General features: G+C 34.9%; 2 pseudogenes; both read left to right on the top strand.

The window, feature by feature from the left end:
- The first annotated feature begins 342 nt into the window (after window positions 1-342).
- Window positions 343-898, top strand: LOC143590044 (putative 4-hydroxy-4-methyl-2-oxoglutarate aldolase 2 pseudogene; annotated as a pseudogene).
- An 8,503-nt stretch (window positions 899-9,401) lies between these two features.
- Window positions 9,402-9,957, top strand: LOC143590043 (putative 4-hydroxy-4-methyl-2-oxoglutarate aldolase 2 pseudogene; annotated as a pseudogene).
- The last annotated feature ends 8,147 nt before the right edge of the window (window positions 9,958-18,104 follow it).

Genomic DNA, 18,104 nt, shown 5'->3' with positions numbered 1-18,104 from the left:
GTTCGTTTTCATTTATGTTCGTTAATGTTTGTTTGTGTTCATTTACGTTTGTTCATATATAAGTTCATTTATGTTCGTGAACCGTTCGTTTAGATTTCTAACGGACGAACATTAAGGGACACGGACATATTCATTTTTTAAACGAACGAATATGAACACAAATACTTATCAGTTTAAGTGTTTGTGTTCGTTTGAAGTTAAATGAACGAACACGAACATGTTCGTGTTCGTGTGGTTCGTGTACAAGCCTATGCAAAATGATATGAAACTGTAATTGTTGAGCAACTGAAACAGGGATTGTCAGGTTAACTTAAAAAGGGTTTACTTTGCAGAAATTACAATATGGCCTTAGTCACAACCGCGGAAGTTTGTGATGCAAACCCGCAACTACTTGTAAGCGGTGAGCTTCGTGCACTCGAGCCTGTTTTTCACATATACGGCAGGCGCCAGGTATTCTCCGGTCCAGTGGTCACCCTAAAAGTATTTGAAGACAATGTTTTGATCCGGGAGTTTCTAGAAGAAAAGGGCAACGGTCGGGTGCTGGTGGTTGATGGTGGCGGAAGCTTGCGGTGCGCCATACTTGGTGGCAATCCAGTGGTGCAAGCTCAGAACAACGGGTGGGCAGGCATTGTGGTCAACGGGTGCATCCGAGATGTTGATGAAATCAACAGTTGTGATATTGGGGTCCGTGCCCTTGCGTCTCATCCTGCTAAAGCAAATAAGAAAGGTGTCGGGGAGAAACATGTTCCGGTTGCGTTTGCTGGTACTAGGATTTTGGATGGTGAGTTTCTTTATGCTGATACTGATGGGATTTTGATCTCTAATTCAGAGTTGTCTGTTTAAATATTATCTTTTCCACCATGTAAGGTGTAATAATTATATGTTCATGTGTAACATGCAATATATTGTTATATAGTAGGACTTCAACTATTTTTAACAAGATTGTTTTAAGATGTTTTTGGACTTAAAAGTTTCATCTGTTTCTTTTTAGTCTACTTTTTATTTTTATTTGACCCGTATACATAATCCGAGTTAAAGCCATTTGTAATTAAATGGATTGTGTCACATTGTTTACTATGAAGAGGCAGATGTCGTATGTCACGAGCTGGCATCCTGGCGGGTTGGATTGTTGAACAAGAACACGACTTGTATATTTAGTCTGGATACACTTTAAACTGTATAATGTGAAGATGACTTGTTTGAAGGGGGTTATAATAAAGTTGTAATGGGGTGATGCGATGTAAGAAAAGGATTAATCCAGTTTTAAATACATTAGCGGTTCAACTTGTTTAATTAAATGTGTTGACGGGTCACCCTGTTTGATTGAACATGTCAGAGAGGTCAACCCCAACATCAGGTTAAAGAGGTTAATCTTGGTAGCAATTGCTTGTTTGTTAATCAGGTTAGATATGATCTGAAAACCTGATTATTTTCTTATTATGTTTTGAATGGTGTTAATAACCTTTAATTTAGCGAATGATTTTTAGAGGGTGTTTGAGATTTTTTATTTTATCCCCTTATAACTTTTCATTAAGTTAATAAGTTATAACGTTGTAACTTATGAAAATTTTCCTCTCACAATATAATCAATCCCAATCACCTTATTACTTTTCAAAAAGTTAATAAGTTATAATTTGGTGAAAATAAGCAATCCCAAACAACCGCTTAGTCAAGAATTGGACCAAACATTTTTCATTATTTACTTTTAAGGTAGAAATTTAGGTTTAGATTTGATGTTTTGTGGATTTGTTTATAGTCATTCAGTTGGCACGTGTTTATGTTCTAAGGGTAATAAATTAAACAGATTAGGGCATTCACGTCTCAACCCTCATTTGGTCATTTCAAACCTTGTAATTTAACTCAGTATCATATTTTACTAAATTTATCATATTTCGAACCTTTTAAAAAGTCTCACATCCCATTTCCCACATGTATTTCTATTAAATTAAAAAATGTCTTTTTTTTTTCTTTTTGTATTATGTTTTATTTCTTTTTCCACACACATCCAGCCGTAAAAAAATATTAAAAACATACATAGACAATAAATAGGAGGAAAAATTTAGAAAATTGTAGGTTCCTTGGCTGCTTCAGGTTTCAGCCGTCGCCTTGTCTTATTTTGTGACTTCCATTCCCCGCCGTCACAAACTCCCTCTACCTATGCAATTAATCGTCTTTTCTTTTCTTCTATATTTTGGTCTTCCTATGACTTTTCTATAAGTTATATGTTGCAAAGTTATGACTTACGGAACTTTTCTCCTCACATCATAAGCAATCCCAAACACCTTGTAACTTATCAAAAAAGTTAATAAGTCATAAGTTGATGAAAATAAGCAATCTCAAACACCCCCTAAAACAATGAATAATGTTGACGGGTGTCAAATCCTTATCTTAGGGCTCTAAACAACCAGACGCACATATCAATAATACCGTAACAATAATTCGAACACCATCCAAACATATCATATATGGCAGACACGCGGATCTATCAAATACGTAAAGTCTGTTGGAAAATTAGAATATGGTGAATGGAGATGCAATTCTTGTTTTAGTACTAACGTTTGAGTTTAAGATCACAACGTATTGTTAAACGAAAATCTTTTCGTTTAAGCGGTTTTGCACATATTAGGGCTATAATATCAATATGTTAGTTGTTATAATACATATATCACTTATATATGGCCCCCGATATATCAGGGTCATAATCAGCATCGTTAGGTTAATCGTTTACTCATTACAAAATAGCCGGTTAATTGTTTACCCGCTACATAATAACTAAGGTACACCTCGTTTTGTCATGTATGTCACATCCTCCCCTGATTAAGAAATTCCGTCCCCGAAATTCGATGTACCAACTGCTTTCTTTTTAGGGAAAAGATGTGGGTATTTCTTTCGAAATTCATCATCTCGTTTCCAAGTATATTCGGGTCCTCGTTGTGAGTTCCACCTAACTTTTACCAACGAAATTTTGTCATGCCGTAATTGTTTGTTTTTCCCGTCTATTATTTCTACAGGTCCCTCTACAAATTTTAACTTATCGTTCACCTGTACATCTTCCAGTGGTACTATTGTCGTTTCGTCAGTAAAACACTTTTTCAGGTTTGATACATGGAAAACATCAAGAATAGTACTCAGTTCCAAAGGTAATTTCAATCGATATGCTACGGGACCAATTTTGGAAATGATTTCATCAGGTCCAATGTATCCTGGAGCTAATTTACCTGTCTTTCCAAATCTTATAACGCATTTCCAAGGGGATACTTCAAGAAACACTTTATCGCCTACTTCAAAAGATAACGTTTTTCTACAAACATCGGCATAACTCTTTTGTCAATCTCGAGTGGCTTTCAATTTCCGTTTAATCTTATGAATTATATCTGTCGTTTCCTGAATCAAATCAGATCTTGTAACTTGAGTATCACCGACTTTCGTCCAACAAAGTGGTGATCTACATTTCCACCCATATAATGCTTCATAAGGTTCCGCTTGTATACTACTATGATAACTATTATTGTAAGAGAATTCAATGAGTAGAAGGTCTTGATCCCAATTCCCTTTAAAGTCTAATACACAAGCGTGGAGCAATTCTTCTAATGTTTGAATGGTTCTTTCAAATTGGCCGTCTATTTGAGGGTGGTAGGTTGTGCTCAGATTTATTCGAGTTCCCAAACATTCTTGCACAGCTTACCAAAAATGAGAAGTAAAGTGGCTATCTCGATCTGAAATAATTGAAAGTGGCACACCATGCATGGATACGATTTCAATAATGTAAATTTGGGCGAGTTTTTCGGTATTGTAGTTGTTATGGATCGGAAGAAAGTGTACCGATCTGGTCAATCGGTCCATGATTACCCAGATTGCATTATGCCCTCGTGAGGTTTTGCGAAGGTGTGTTACGAAATCCATTTTAATTTGTTTCAATTTCCACTGGGGTATATCAAGTTGTTATAACATTCTCAAAGGTTTTTGATATTCGGCCTTAACACGAGCACAAGTCACACATTTACTTACATACGTGGCTATATCCTTTTTCATTCCAGGCCACCAATAAAAATTTTTAACATCTTTATACATCTTTTCAGTACCTGGATGAATAGAGTATTTGGATTTGTGTGCTTCATCTATGATTGATTTACGAGATCATGAAGGGTTGGAATCCAAACTCGGTGTTTGAAGTAAAGTATTTCATCAGTTTTCTTTTTGAAATTCTTCTCGTTCCCATGCAATTCTTCTTTTTCCATGTGATATATTCTCTTAATGCTTCATCTTGGGCGACACAAATTTGCTCGGTAAGGCTACTCTCGACAATCATTTCAAGTGCTCGTACCCTCAAAGGTTTAATTCTTTCTTTTCGGCTCAAGGCATCGGCTACTATATTGGCCTTGGCTGGATGATATCGTATTTCACAATCATAATCGTTTAAGAATTCCACCCATCTTCTTTGCCTCGTGTTCAGCTCTTTTCAATCAAATATATGTTGTAGGCTTCTACGGTCCATGTAAATTGTACATTTGGTACCATATAAGTAATGTGCCCAGATCTTGAGTGCAAAAATAATTGCTCCCAGTTCTAAGTCATGAGTGGTATAACTCTTTTCGTGAATCTATAATTTCCGGGAAGAATATGCTATTACTTTTTTTTTTACATCAGACACATCCTAAACCTTTTCGAGATGCGTCACAATAGACCACCAAATCATCTATCCCTTCTGGAAGACTTAATATTGGAGTTTGACACAATTTTTGTTTTAACAGTTGAAAGACCATTTCTTGTTCTTCTTCTCAGTCGTACTTTAGGTCTTTTTGAGTTATGACGGTCAAAGGTTGGGTTATACTGGAAAGGTTTTCAATGAAACGCCGGTAATGTGACATTCGTTAATTTTCAAACCTGACCCATTTTCAATTTTAAGGATCCGAATTATTATTTAAAGTATTGGAATTTTATTTATAACCATTTAATACGATTTTAACGTTTGCCTGGTTTATTAAATTAGTAGCTTTTGAACCCGTGTATTACACGGGATTTGTAAAATAATAAAGATAAAAAGATCCATTATTTGAAAGAATAATAAACAAAACTATAGATAAAAAGAAGATAAAATATATAGTACAAACAATAAGATGTCTAGAATCTCAAACTTACAAAATTTGCAAAAATTGTTTTGACCAATTACCCGTGGATAACTATGATAATGAGATGAGAGATTAAAGAATTAGAAGAGAAATTATAACTCATTTCTCAAAATTGTTTTGTCCCATGACCCATGGATAGATAAGATAAATAAGATGAGAAATTAGAGAATTAGAAATTAAATTAACTCATTTGGCAAAATTATTTTGACCCATGACCAATGCATAGTTAGGATATATGAGATGAAAGATTAGAGAATTAGAAAGGAAATTATAACCCATTTGCCAATTTGGTTTTCCTCTATAACCCATGGATATGTAGGTTGAAAACTCGTGTTGACTTGAAACCTGAACCGAACCAGTTCCGATCTGAAAACCCGTTTTGTGCCGAAACCTGTCTTGTACGAAAACCCGTTCCGATCCGAAACCTGTCACATTTCCTTAGGACACTAACCCACATCGACCCATTTCTTTGAGCTTGTCGACCCATTTTGACCCGAAAATAAAAGGATGGAATTTCAAATGACTCATTTTGACCCATTTATTTAAAACCTTTTACCCAAACCAACTCATTTAACTTTTAAAACAACTCAAATTGATTCATTTGAAAGAGTTTGGGTCAAGATTGCCACCCCTACAAATAATCAACTTAATAATAATCTTGTCAACTCAACAATTCTCACAATAATGTTTACTAATACAATTCTAATCGTAAGTCATTAATCATTCATATATCCATGTGTTCAATAATCAAGCCAAACTATTAAGCAATTTGCACCAAATCAAAAAGTTTCCTTTATTGGTAATTTTACCAAACAAATTTCTAGTTTGTTTATTATATTAAAATTATGACATCCTAGTGTTTCCAGTTATTTTCAATCCATATTTATCATTCAATATCATATTCAATCAATGCTTGTAAAGACAAAAATATAACTTTATAATCTAATAATGTAATTGAACAGTATGTGCATTCAAGTCAATTTTTACCAAAGTAGTCAAATAGTAATAATCAGTACATCACCAGTCGACACTTTAAAAAGATTCTATCATTATAATCCCACTTTACAATCTTATCATCACAAGTCAACCAAAAGTCTTATGTATGTAATTTTGGTGAATCAACTAGGTGGGTTTTAAATCAACAAACATCATATAGCTTGTAACTTGTTAACTAGTGATATTCCTAATCCAAACTAAAACCCACAGCTCATATGGGTAAATTTATCCATAACCCATTTTCAATATTTCAACCATAAACACACCTAGTTTCATCACTAAATTAATAATCAACCTTATTCATCAATCAATCTCATGTAAACTCAACATTGACAAGTTAAAGTAAGCTATTATATGACCATAAACAATCATATTATCAACTCAATCCATCTCTTTCACACAGACACAAACCCACAGCTCAATCACACACATGCATACATTCACTAATTTTTGTTTCTAAGGTTGATTGTACATATGTGTGAAATATTACTTAATCAAACTTGATTGACCTAAAATCAACTATATATCTTACCTTGAATTGTGAAGAAACTAGTAAGATGATGAAATAAAGATCTTGTGTGTGGGTGTTTCCTAGCTTCCTAGCTTGATTCTTGCTTCCTATAATACTTAATCTTCCATTGTAGTGTGTGTTCTTGATCAAGTGTGATTGTGATTTGAGTTGATGGTGGTGTAAGGGAGTGGTGGTGGTGGTGCCGTGAGTATATGGAGTGGGAGAGGGAGACTAGATTAGTGAGTTGTATACTAGGATGACAAGGTGGATTATAGTGGATGTTACTACACACCAGATTTATAGGCTTATGAAGACATAGTTTTACAAGTAAATCAATTGGTGGTGGCCATTGGTTTTGAGACAAACAAGGGGATAAATCAATGGGTGGTGGCACATGGGTTTGGGTTGGGATCTTGTAGATAAATTAATCAAAGTCTTAAACTTCCTAGTTTACGTATTATGAATTTTAGCTTATCAGTCGAACTCCGTTTCAAATGATATTTAGCAGGTTTGATCCGATATTGAATTCCTAATAATACGAGCCAAAGAAAATTAATTTTGGTGGTGGTTGGTTCGAGTTCATACGGTGTCCTACACTGGCTTTTGTTTGCTTATTTTCTAAATTTCACCATTCGAATCTTTTAAAACAACTTTATATATTATTACTAATATTTTCATAAAAATTTTAATTTTTCTAGTGGTTACTGACACGTTTGGACTTTTATCAGTTTTTAAGTTGTCGCCAATGGTCGTTTCACGCGGTGTTCGTTACGCGACAAATTTAAACTTTTTTTTTTCAAACATTTAGTAATATATTTCTCATAACTTTGCAATTTGGACTTTAAACAAAGATACTCTATACTTTTATTTATATAATTATTTTATTACATAATCACGGTTACATTAATTGCTAATTTTTTCGATTGTCACATTCTCCCCTCTTTTAAGAATTTTTGTTCCTAAAATTTAGTAAGCAGTACTCAATCCTAAAGTAAAATAAATAAGGACGACATGGACAACGTTTCATTTTCATGTTGGCCCCAGATTTGATTTGTTTAATAAGTCGTTGCTGTTAATGATAAATAATAATGGTTGAACACAGATCCGTGATTTGAAGTTGGATCTCATCTGATCTACTACTCTACTCTGCCTGCGTATTCAATCTAAGGTGCGTGTACGATGGGGATCATGTTGTAGTATATTATATTGATGATTATTATACGATCGGTCTAATTATTCCGATCCCGGAATATGAATTATATTTTCATTCGATCGATCATTTAGATTTAAGCAAGTTTTAGGAGCGCTTTGAGTTATGTCAATTCAACTTGGGGGTAGAAAGAATAATATGTAAAACAAGTTTTCTGATTAAATGAGTAGCCAGCAAACAAGCCGAACTGCTCACCAGCTGCTCCAACTCTGATCGATACAAATCTCAAAACGAGCCGAGCTTTTGAGCTATCGAGCCTTGTGTGGGATGCTCGGTCGACGCTTATTCAGCCTTGTGTATTTTTATTTTTTTTCAACTTCTGTGTTTTAATTTGACAGCCGAGCTTTGGCTCGTTTAAGGTACTAACCGAGCTGGAGCCAAGCTAAGGCTCGTTTCAGGTTTTTCTTAAATAATTAAAAACGTTTATAAGTTAATAAATAAATATTTAAAGAGCCGAGTCCGAGCTATAGAAAAAGAGCTTGAATAGAGCCAAGCTCAAGCTCGAGCTCTCCTAAGTCAAAATGAGCCAAGCTTGGGCTCGCCTCGGCTCGTTTACACCATTTAAATCCGATTTTGTTCTTCCATCTGCATTTTTAATTTTGACATCAGATTCTTGATTTATTAATCTTCAAATGCCAATTTTGTAAGGTACATTGTTGTATCTTCGTCATCATTATATGTGTTGATTATATTTCAATTGCAATAGTGGTTAAGTTTTATGTCTCTTTAGCTCCATGAATCGCGTTATTCTGGTCAGCTCTATGACCAAAGGCTATAGGTTTATACCCGTATGCTGGTCGTGTAATTTAATGTAATGATATGTTAAGACGCTCTTTCTTTGAATTCTAAGGAAAATCATGATACGTTTGAAATCAAACTACAACTGATTTAACTTTAAACTAAAAAGAAGCAGCTACAATTGCGAAACCACAAAATTAGGCCTGTAAAGGAACCAAACGTTCAGTGGGAAGTTTTTTTACGTTCGTTTATTTAATAAACGTACGAACATGAAGAAATAATATGTGTTTGTTTAATTATACGAATGAACATGAACGCATGTTTCGTTTGTTCTTCCGTTCATTTATGTTTGTGAACTTTCATTTATTCTTGTTCGTTTTTGTCTGTATATTTATGTTCATTTAGGTATTAATAGAAACTATTTAAATATTATCTGGATGAGTCATCTACTTAATTGTGTTATATTTGTTCGTTCGTTCGTTTTCATTTATGTTCGTTAATGTTTGTTTGTGTTCATTTACGTTTGTTCATATATAAGTTCATTTATGTTCGTGAACCGTTCGTTTAGATTTCTAACGGACGAACATTAAGGGACACGGACATATTCATTTTTTAAACGAACGAACATGAACACAAATACTTATCAGTTTAAGTGTTTGTGTTCGTTTGAAGTTAAATGAACGAACACGAACATGTTCGTGTTCGTGTGGTTCGTGTACAAGCCTATGCAAAATGATATGAAACTGTAATTGTTGAGCAACTGAAACAGGGATTGTCAGGTTAACTTAAAAAGGGTTTACTTTGCAGAAATTACAATATGGCCTTAGTCACAACCGCGGAAGTTTGTGATGCAAACCCGCAACTACTTGTAAGCGGTGAGCTTCGTGCACTCGAGCCTGTTTTTCACATATACGGCAGGCGCCAGGTATTCTCCGGTCCAGTGGTCACCCTAAAAGTATTTGAAGACAATGTTTTGATCCGGGAGTTTCTAGAAGAAAAGGGCAACGGTCGGGTGCTGGTGGTTGATGGTGGCGGAAGCTTGCGGTGCGCCATACTTGGTGGCAATCCAGTGGTGCAAGCTCAGAACAACGGGTGGGCAGGCATTGTGGTCAACGGGTGCATCCGAGATGTTGATGAAATCAACAGTTGTGATATTGGGGTCCGTGCCCTTGCGTCTCATCCTGCTAAAGCAAATAAGAAAGGTGTCGGGGAGAAACATGTTCCGGTTGCGTTTGCTGGTACTAGGATTTTGGATGGTGAGTTTCTTTATGCTGATACTGATGGGATTTTGATCTCTAATTCAGAGTTGTCTGTTTAAATATTATCTTTTCCACCATGTAAGGTGTAATAATTATATGTTCATGTGTAACATGCAATATATTGTTATATAGTAGGACTTCAACTATTTTTAACAAGATTGTTTTAAGATGTTTTTGGACTTAAAAGTTTCATCTGTTTCTTTTTAGTCTACTTTTTATTTTTATTTGACCCGTATACATAATCCGAGTTAAAGCCATTTGTAATTAAATGGATTGTGTCACATTGTTTACTATGAAGAGGCAGATGTCGTATGTCACGAGCTGGCATCCTGGCGGGTTGGATTGTTGAACAAGAACACGACTTGTATATTTAGTCTGGATACACTTTAAACTGTATAATGTGAAGATGACTTGTTTGAAGGGGGTTATAATAAAGTTGTAATGGGGTGATGCGATGTAAGAAAAGGATTAATCCAGTTTTAAATACATTAGCGGTTCAACTTGTTTAATTAAATGTGTTGACGGGTCACCCTGTTTGATTGAACATGTCAGAGAGGTCAACCCCAACATCAGGTTAAACAGGTTAATCTTGGTAGCAATTGCTTGTTTGTTAATCAGGTTAGATATGATCTGAAAACCTGATTATTTTCTTATTATGTTTTGAATGGTGTTAATAACCTTTAATTTAGCGAATGATTTTTAGAGGGTGTTTGAGATTTTTTATTTTATCCCCTTATAACTTTTCATTAAGTTAATAAGTTATAACGTTGTAACTTATGAAAATTTTCCTCTCACAATATAATCAATCCCAATCACCTTATTACTTTTCAAAAAGTTAATAAGTTATAATTTGGTGAAAATAAGCAATCCCAAACAACCGCTTAGTCAAGAATTGGACCAAACATTTTTCATTATTTACTTTTAAGGTAGAAATTTAGGTTTAGATTTGATGTTTTGTGGATTTGTTTATAGTCATTCAGTTGGCACGTGTTTATGTTCTAAGGGTAATGAATTAAACAGATTAGGGCATTCACGTCTCAACCCTCATTTGGTCATTTCAAACCTTGTAATTTAACTCAGTATCATATTTTACTAAATTTATCATATTTCGAACCTTTTAAAAAGTCTCACATCCCATTTCCCACATGTATTTCTATTAAATTAAAAAATGTCTTTTTTTTTTCTTTTTGTATTATGTTTTATTTCTTTTTCCACACACATCCAGCCGTAAAAAAATATTAAAAACATACATAGACAATAAATAGGAGGAAAAATTTAGAAAATTGTAGGTTCCTTGGCTGCTTCAGGTTTCAGCCGTCGCCTTGTCTTATTTTGTGACTTCCATTCCCCGCCGTCACAAACTCCCTCTACCTATGCAATTAATCGTCTTTTCTTTTCTTCTATATTTTGGTCTTCCTATGACTTTTCTATAAGTTATATGTTGCAAAGTTATGACTTACGGAACTTTTCTCCTCACATCATAAGCAATCCCAAACACCTTGTAACTTATCAAAAAAGTTAATAAGTCATAAGTTGATGAAAATAAGCAATCTCAAACACCCCCTAAAACAATGAATAATGTTGACGGGTGTCAAATCCTTATCTTAGGGCTCTAAACAACCAGACGCACATATCAATAATACCGTAACAATAATTCGAACACCATCCAAACATATCATATATGGCAGACACGCGGATCTATCAAATACGTAAAGTCTGTTGAAAAATTAGAATATGGTGAATGGAGATGCAATTCTTGTTTTAGTACTAACGTTTGAGTTTAAGATCACAACGTATTGTTAAACGAAAATCTTTTCGTTTAAGCGGTTTTGCACATATTAGGGCTATAATATCAATATGTTAGTTGTTATAGTACATATATCACTTATATATGGCCCCCGATATATCAGGGTCATAATCAGCATCGTTAGGTTAATCGTTTACTCATTACAAAATAGCCGGTTAATTGTTTACCCGCTACGTAATAACTAAGGTACACCTCGTTTTGTCATGTATGTCATGTAACATCCTAAAATTTTTATAATGTTAAATAAAAGAAAGTTATGTTTAGTGATTTCACGTTTTAGTTATTTAATGTCGAGTAAGGAACGGGTCATGGGCTTAGATTACGTAAGATGGGTTAAATGAGAATGGGCCTTGGGTCCGTGGGCTTATAAATACCCATCCCAAGCCCAAGATATCATTTTATTTCCATCTTTCTCTTTTACACACTCAAAAGCACACACATAACCAACCGAGATCCGAAGTCGAGACCCGAGATTTTGCTGGTAGATCTGAGTTGGAAAGGTAAGAACTAATCCCGCAAAGCTAATATTTCTGAAAATGGTTAGGATTTGACGGGTTAATCGGACCCGAAACACAACTGCCCAAATCGGACCCCTAAAACGTCGATTTTAGGCCGATTTGATGGTTGGGATTTGTAGGCGCCGATCATACGATTCCGTGGGTACCAAAATCGAGTTATTTGGCTAAGAAACGAAGGAGTTATGGGCAAACAGATCTGCAGCGCGACAACTTCGCCTTCATCTGGGCAACTTCGCCTTCAAGCGATGAACTTCGCCTGCAAGCTAAGTTCGCCTGATGAACTTCGCCTGCAAGCCAAGTTCGCCTGATGATAAGTTCGCCTGAAGCCAAGTTCGCCTGATGGCAACTTCGCTGAAATGGTAATTTCGCCTAAAAGCCAAGTTCGCCTGAGATTTAACTTCGCCTAAAAGCCAAGTTCGCCTGAGGTTTAACTTCGCCTAAAAGCCAAGTTCGCCTAAGGTTTAACTTCGCCTAAAAGCCAAGTTCGCCTAAGGTTTAACTTCGCCTGAAGCCAAGTTCGCCTAAGGTTTAACTTCGCCTGAAGCCAAGTTCGCCTAAGGTTTAACTTCGCCTAAAGTGAAGTTCGCTTAGAAAATAAATTAAAAACCTAATGGAAAATGTGTTAAGGCAGTTATCGAAAATAAAATTTTTCCAAGCTGACCTGGCAGCTTAACCCCAGCCAGGGGCTCTGCCCCTTGGACCCCGCTAGGGGCTGCCGCCCCTAGAACCCCGCTGCCAGGGGCGCTGCCCCCGGACCCCCGTTCGTTGTGGGTCATATATAGATAGAAATACAAAACTAGTAGTAGTAGTTAATTGATATGTGTAAATATTATACAGTTAGCCGAGCCCAGTTAAAGAAAGGAATTACGATCAACGGCGAGCGTAACAGGATCCAGGTGAGTTTCTAGCCCCATTCCTTGTTATGTTTTCGGGGCTGTGTGCATACTTGATGTGTTGTTAATACATTTATCCTAAGTGATAAATGTATGCCATATGTGATATATGTGATATGTATGAATGATTGCTTGATGGTTCGTGAACGATCTTCGGATATTGCACGTACTGTCAGGTTGTAACGTTATAAAGCCATATGTGATATATGTGATATGTATGAATGATTGCTTGATGGTTCGTGAACGATCTTCGGATATTGCACGTACTGTCAGGTTGTAACGTTATAAATATGGCAAGTATGATATGTATGTTTATGTGTATGAACGTAATAAAGTTAATAAAAGAAGGAAATGACGATTGTATGGTTGTATGGTTACGAAAAGGGTACCAAGCCCTAATAATACTCGAGGTATGTTGCATGTTGTATGGTAACGAAGAGGGAACTGAACCCTACTAATATTCGAAAGCAAGGGACCAGACCCTTATAATATCTGTGATGTAAGGGACCAGACCCTTAGAATATCTGTGATGTTAGGGACCAGACCCTTATAATATATGTGATGTTAGGGACCAGACCCTTACAATATCTGTGATGTTAGGGACCAGACCCTTATAATATCTGTGATGTTAGGGACCAGACCCTTACAATATCTGTGAGGATAGGGACCAGACCCTTCATAATATCTGTGATGTTAGGGACCAGACCCTTATAATATCTGTGATGTTAGGGACCAGACCCTTATAATATCTGTGAGGTTATAGGGCGAAAGGCTCTTTAAAACGTATGATTATGAATGTAAAGAAAGTATGTAAGTAAGAAAGAAAGTATGTAAGTAAGAATGAAGGCATGAGTACTTATGTGTGTATGAAAGAAAGTTATGAGGTTAAGTACGTATGTATGTAATAAGGTATTGTATGGTATTGTATGATTAACTAGAACTCACTCAGCGTAGCTGACTTTTAGTATGCACGCAGGTGAGTAGGTTGAGACAGCTGGCTTGAGTGGAGGACACATGGCAGAAGACTAAAGCCTGGCATCTGAAGATCTGATATGTTTTATAAGTTATGTTTTGATTTTGAAAGACAAGAGGAATGTTTTAAGACATGATTATGAATTGATATGTAATGTTTTATGAAAGTTTTATATTCCGCGTAAAGTTTTTAATTAACTCTGATATTTAGAACTGTGTTTATGAGTAAATCCAACACGAAAGTAGGGTTACCGGTAACGGGGCCTTACATGTCACATCCTCCCCTGATTAAGAAATTCCGTCCCCGAAATTCGATGTACCAACTGCTTTCTTTTTAGGGAAAAGATGTGGGTATTTCTTTCGAAATTCATCATCTCGTTTCCAAGTATATTCGGGTCCTCGTTGTGAGTTCCACCTAACTTTTACCAACGAAATTTTGTTATGCCGTAATTGTTTGTTTTTCCCGTCTATTATTTCTACAGGTCCCTCTACAAATTTTAACTTATCGTTTACCTGTACATCTTCCAGTGGTACTATTGTCGTTTCGTCAGTAAAAAACTTTTTCAGGTTTGATACATGGAAAACATCAAGAATAGTACTCAGTTCCAAAGGTAATTTCAATCGATATGCTACGGGACCAATTTTGGAAATGATTTCATCAGGTCCAATGTATCCTGGAGCTAATTTACCTGTCTTTCCAAATCTTATAACGCATTTCCAAGGGGATACTTCATGAAACACTTTATCGCCTACTTCAAAAGATAACGTTTTTCTACAAACATCGGCATAACTCTTTTGTCAATCTCGAGTGGCTTTCAATTTCCGTTTAATCTTATGAATTATATCTGTCGATTCCTGAATCAAATCAGATCTTGTAACTTGAGTATCACCGACTTTCGTCCAACAAAGTGGTGATCTACATTTCCACCCATATAATGCTTCATAAGGTTCCGCTTGTATACTACTATGATAACTATTATTGTAAGAGAATTCAATGAGTAGAAGGTCTTGATCCCAATTCCCTTTAAAGTCTAATACACAAGCGTGGAGCAAATCTTCTAATGTTTGAATGGTTCTTTCAAATTGGCCGTCTATTTGAGGGTGGTAGGTTGTGCTCAGATTTATTCGAGTTCCCAAACATTCTTGCACAGCTTACCAAAAATGAGAAGTAAAGTGGCTATCTCGATCTGAAATAATTGAAAGTGGCACACCATGCATGGATACGATTTCAATAATGTAAATTTGGGCGAGTTTTTCGGTATTGTAGTTGTTATGGATCGGAAGAAAGTGTACCGATCTGGTCAATCGGTCCATGATTACCCAGATTGCATTATGCCCTCGTGAGGTTTTGCGAAGGTGTGTTACGAAATCCATTGTAATTTGTTTCAATTTCCACTGGGGTATATCAAGTTGTTATAACATTCTCAAAGGTTTTTAATATTCGGCCTTAACACGAGCACAAGTCACACATTTACTTACATACGTGGCTATATCCTTCCAGGCCACCAATAAAATTTTTTAACATCTTTATACATCTTTTCAGTACCTGGATGAATAGAGTATTTGGATTTGTGTGCTTCATCTATGATTGATTTACGAGATCATGAAGGGTTGGAATCCAAACTCGGTGTTTGAAGTAAAGTAGTTCATCAGTTTTCTTTTTGAAATTCTTCTCGTTCCCATGCAATTCTTCTTTTTCCATGTGATATATTCTCTTAATGCTTCATCTTGGGCGACACAAATTTGCTCAGTAAGGCTACTCTCGACAATCATTTCAAGTGCTCGTACCCTCAAAGGTTTAATTCTTTCTTTTCGGCTCAAGGCATCGGCTACTATATTGGCCTTGGCTGGATGATATCGTATTTCACAATCATAATCGTTTAAGAATTCCACCCATCTTCTTTGCCTCGTGTTCAGCTCTTTTCAATCAAATATATGTTGTAGGCTTCTACGGTCCATGTAAATTGTACATTTGGTACCATATAAGTAATGTGCCCAGATCTTGAGTGCAAAAATAATTGCTCCCAGTTCTAAGTCATGAGTGGTATAACTCTTTTCGTGAATCTATAATTTTCGGGAAGAATATGCTATTACTTTTTTTCTTTACATCAGACACATCCTAAACCTTTTCGAGATGCGTCACAATAGACCACCAAATCATCTATCCCTTCTGGAAGACTTAATATTGGAGTTTGACACAATTTTTGTTTTAACAGTTGAAAGACCATTTCTTGTTCTTCTTCTCAGTCGTACTTTAGGTCTTTTTGAGTTATGACGGTCAAAGGTTGGGTTATACTGGAAAAGTTTTCAATGAAACGCCGGTAATGTGACATTCGTTAATTTTCAAACCTGACCCATTTTCAATTTTAAGGATCCGAATTATTATTTAAAGTATTGGAATTTTATTTATAACCATTTAATACGATTTTAACGTTTGCCTGGTTTATTAAATTAGTAGCTTTTGAACCCGTGTATTACACGGGATTTGTAAAATAATAAAGATAAAAAGATCCATTATTTGAAAGAATAATAAACAAAACTATAGATAAAAAGAAGATAAAATATATAGTACAAACAATAAGATTTCTAGAATCTCAAACTTACAAAATTTGCAAAAATTGTTTTGACCAATTACCCGTGGATAACTATGATAATGAGATGAGAGATTAAAGAATTAGAAGAGAAATTATAACTCATTTCTCAAAATTGTTTTGTCCCATGACCCATGGATAGATAAGATAAATAAGATGAGAAATTAGAGAATTAGAAATTAAATTATAACTCATTTGGCAAAATTATTTTGACCCATGACCAATGCATAGTTAGGATATATGAGATGAAAGATTAGAGAATTAGAAAGGAAATTATAACCCATTTGCCAATTTGGTTTTCCTCTATAACCCATGGATATGTAGGATGAATGAGAAAGGAGATTAGGCCAAGAATGAATGTAGGATTACCACATCATCCTCATTATTTTCTTTTATTAGTATAGTTAGATTAGATGTGAAAGTTTTTACCGCGTGGTCTCTTGACCAAATTAGTCCCCAATAACTGATTTGTATGTGTTTAACAAGTTATTTGTTTTCCTTTAATGGAGGTGCGCCAAATATTAATTATGTTAATTAATTGTTTTTTGTACACTATGGATTTAATATAAATTTGAATTGTTATATGGAGAAAGAAAGAAACAGAATTAATTCCATTCTATATTAGTCAACTAAAACCGACATAGCTCACTCATGATTGAAACAATAATTTCACTATTTAATTTTATTTATTTTTTTGAAATCACGGATTGGCCATACACCCATATTTAAGTACTACCTCCTTATTTGTCATGCGAAACCATTTTCAACACTCCACAATTTCTTAGATTAACTTATTTTATTGTTTTCTCCACCGATACTTTGAGTTTTGTAATGGTCTAATCATCAAACTTCAAAATTTAAGCGGCCGATTTGAAGAACAAGCTTAATCCGCATCGGGTAATTGATTGTTAATTCTTACACGTTTTCATGTCTTAAAAAGAACCCCTCTATCAATTTTGATTGATAGATGTGTAATATCGTTCAATTTCCAACAAAAACCAATACTAAAGTTTACGAGTCAATTTGACGCTTTCTGCAATAACTGTCTATAATTATTAAATGGGTATTTTAACCAATATTAGACCGGTTCACCCGTAAACTTTCTTTTTAGTTGCCATATACACATATAATAATTATATTAATACTAGTAATAAAAAAGTTTTCATTCCATATGCTTTTCATATTATTTACCAGTACATATATATACATTATAAATAAATTTCAAACCAACTTTATAATATACACATAAACCTATATATTACATATTACCGATAAATATTTTCCACCGGAAATACGATCTCATTTCGCAACATGTTCATCTTCCGATTTCGTTATAATATTTAACGTTAAAGTTGTTATTATTATTATTATTATTATTATTATTATTATTATTTTGAAATACCAAATTTACATACACGTATAATTTAAATTCTAAAAGTTATATATTTTCCGATTTAACCTAATATAATCTGATAAGAAA

Source organism: Bidens hawaiensis, unplaced genomic scaffold (assembly GCF_021521415.1).
Source record: "Bidens hawaiensis isolate Kalapana, Puna unplaced genomic scaffold, B.hawaiensis_p1.1 tig00038122_1, whole genome shotgun sequence".
NCBI lineage: Eukaryota > Viridiplantae > Streptophyta > Magnoliopsida > Asterales > Asteraceae > Bidens > Bidens hawaiensis.
The sequence above is the reverse complement of the archived record's forward strand: the minus strand, read 5'-3'. Positions and strand labels throughout refer to the sequence as shown.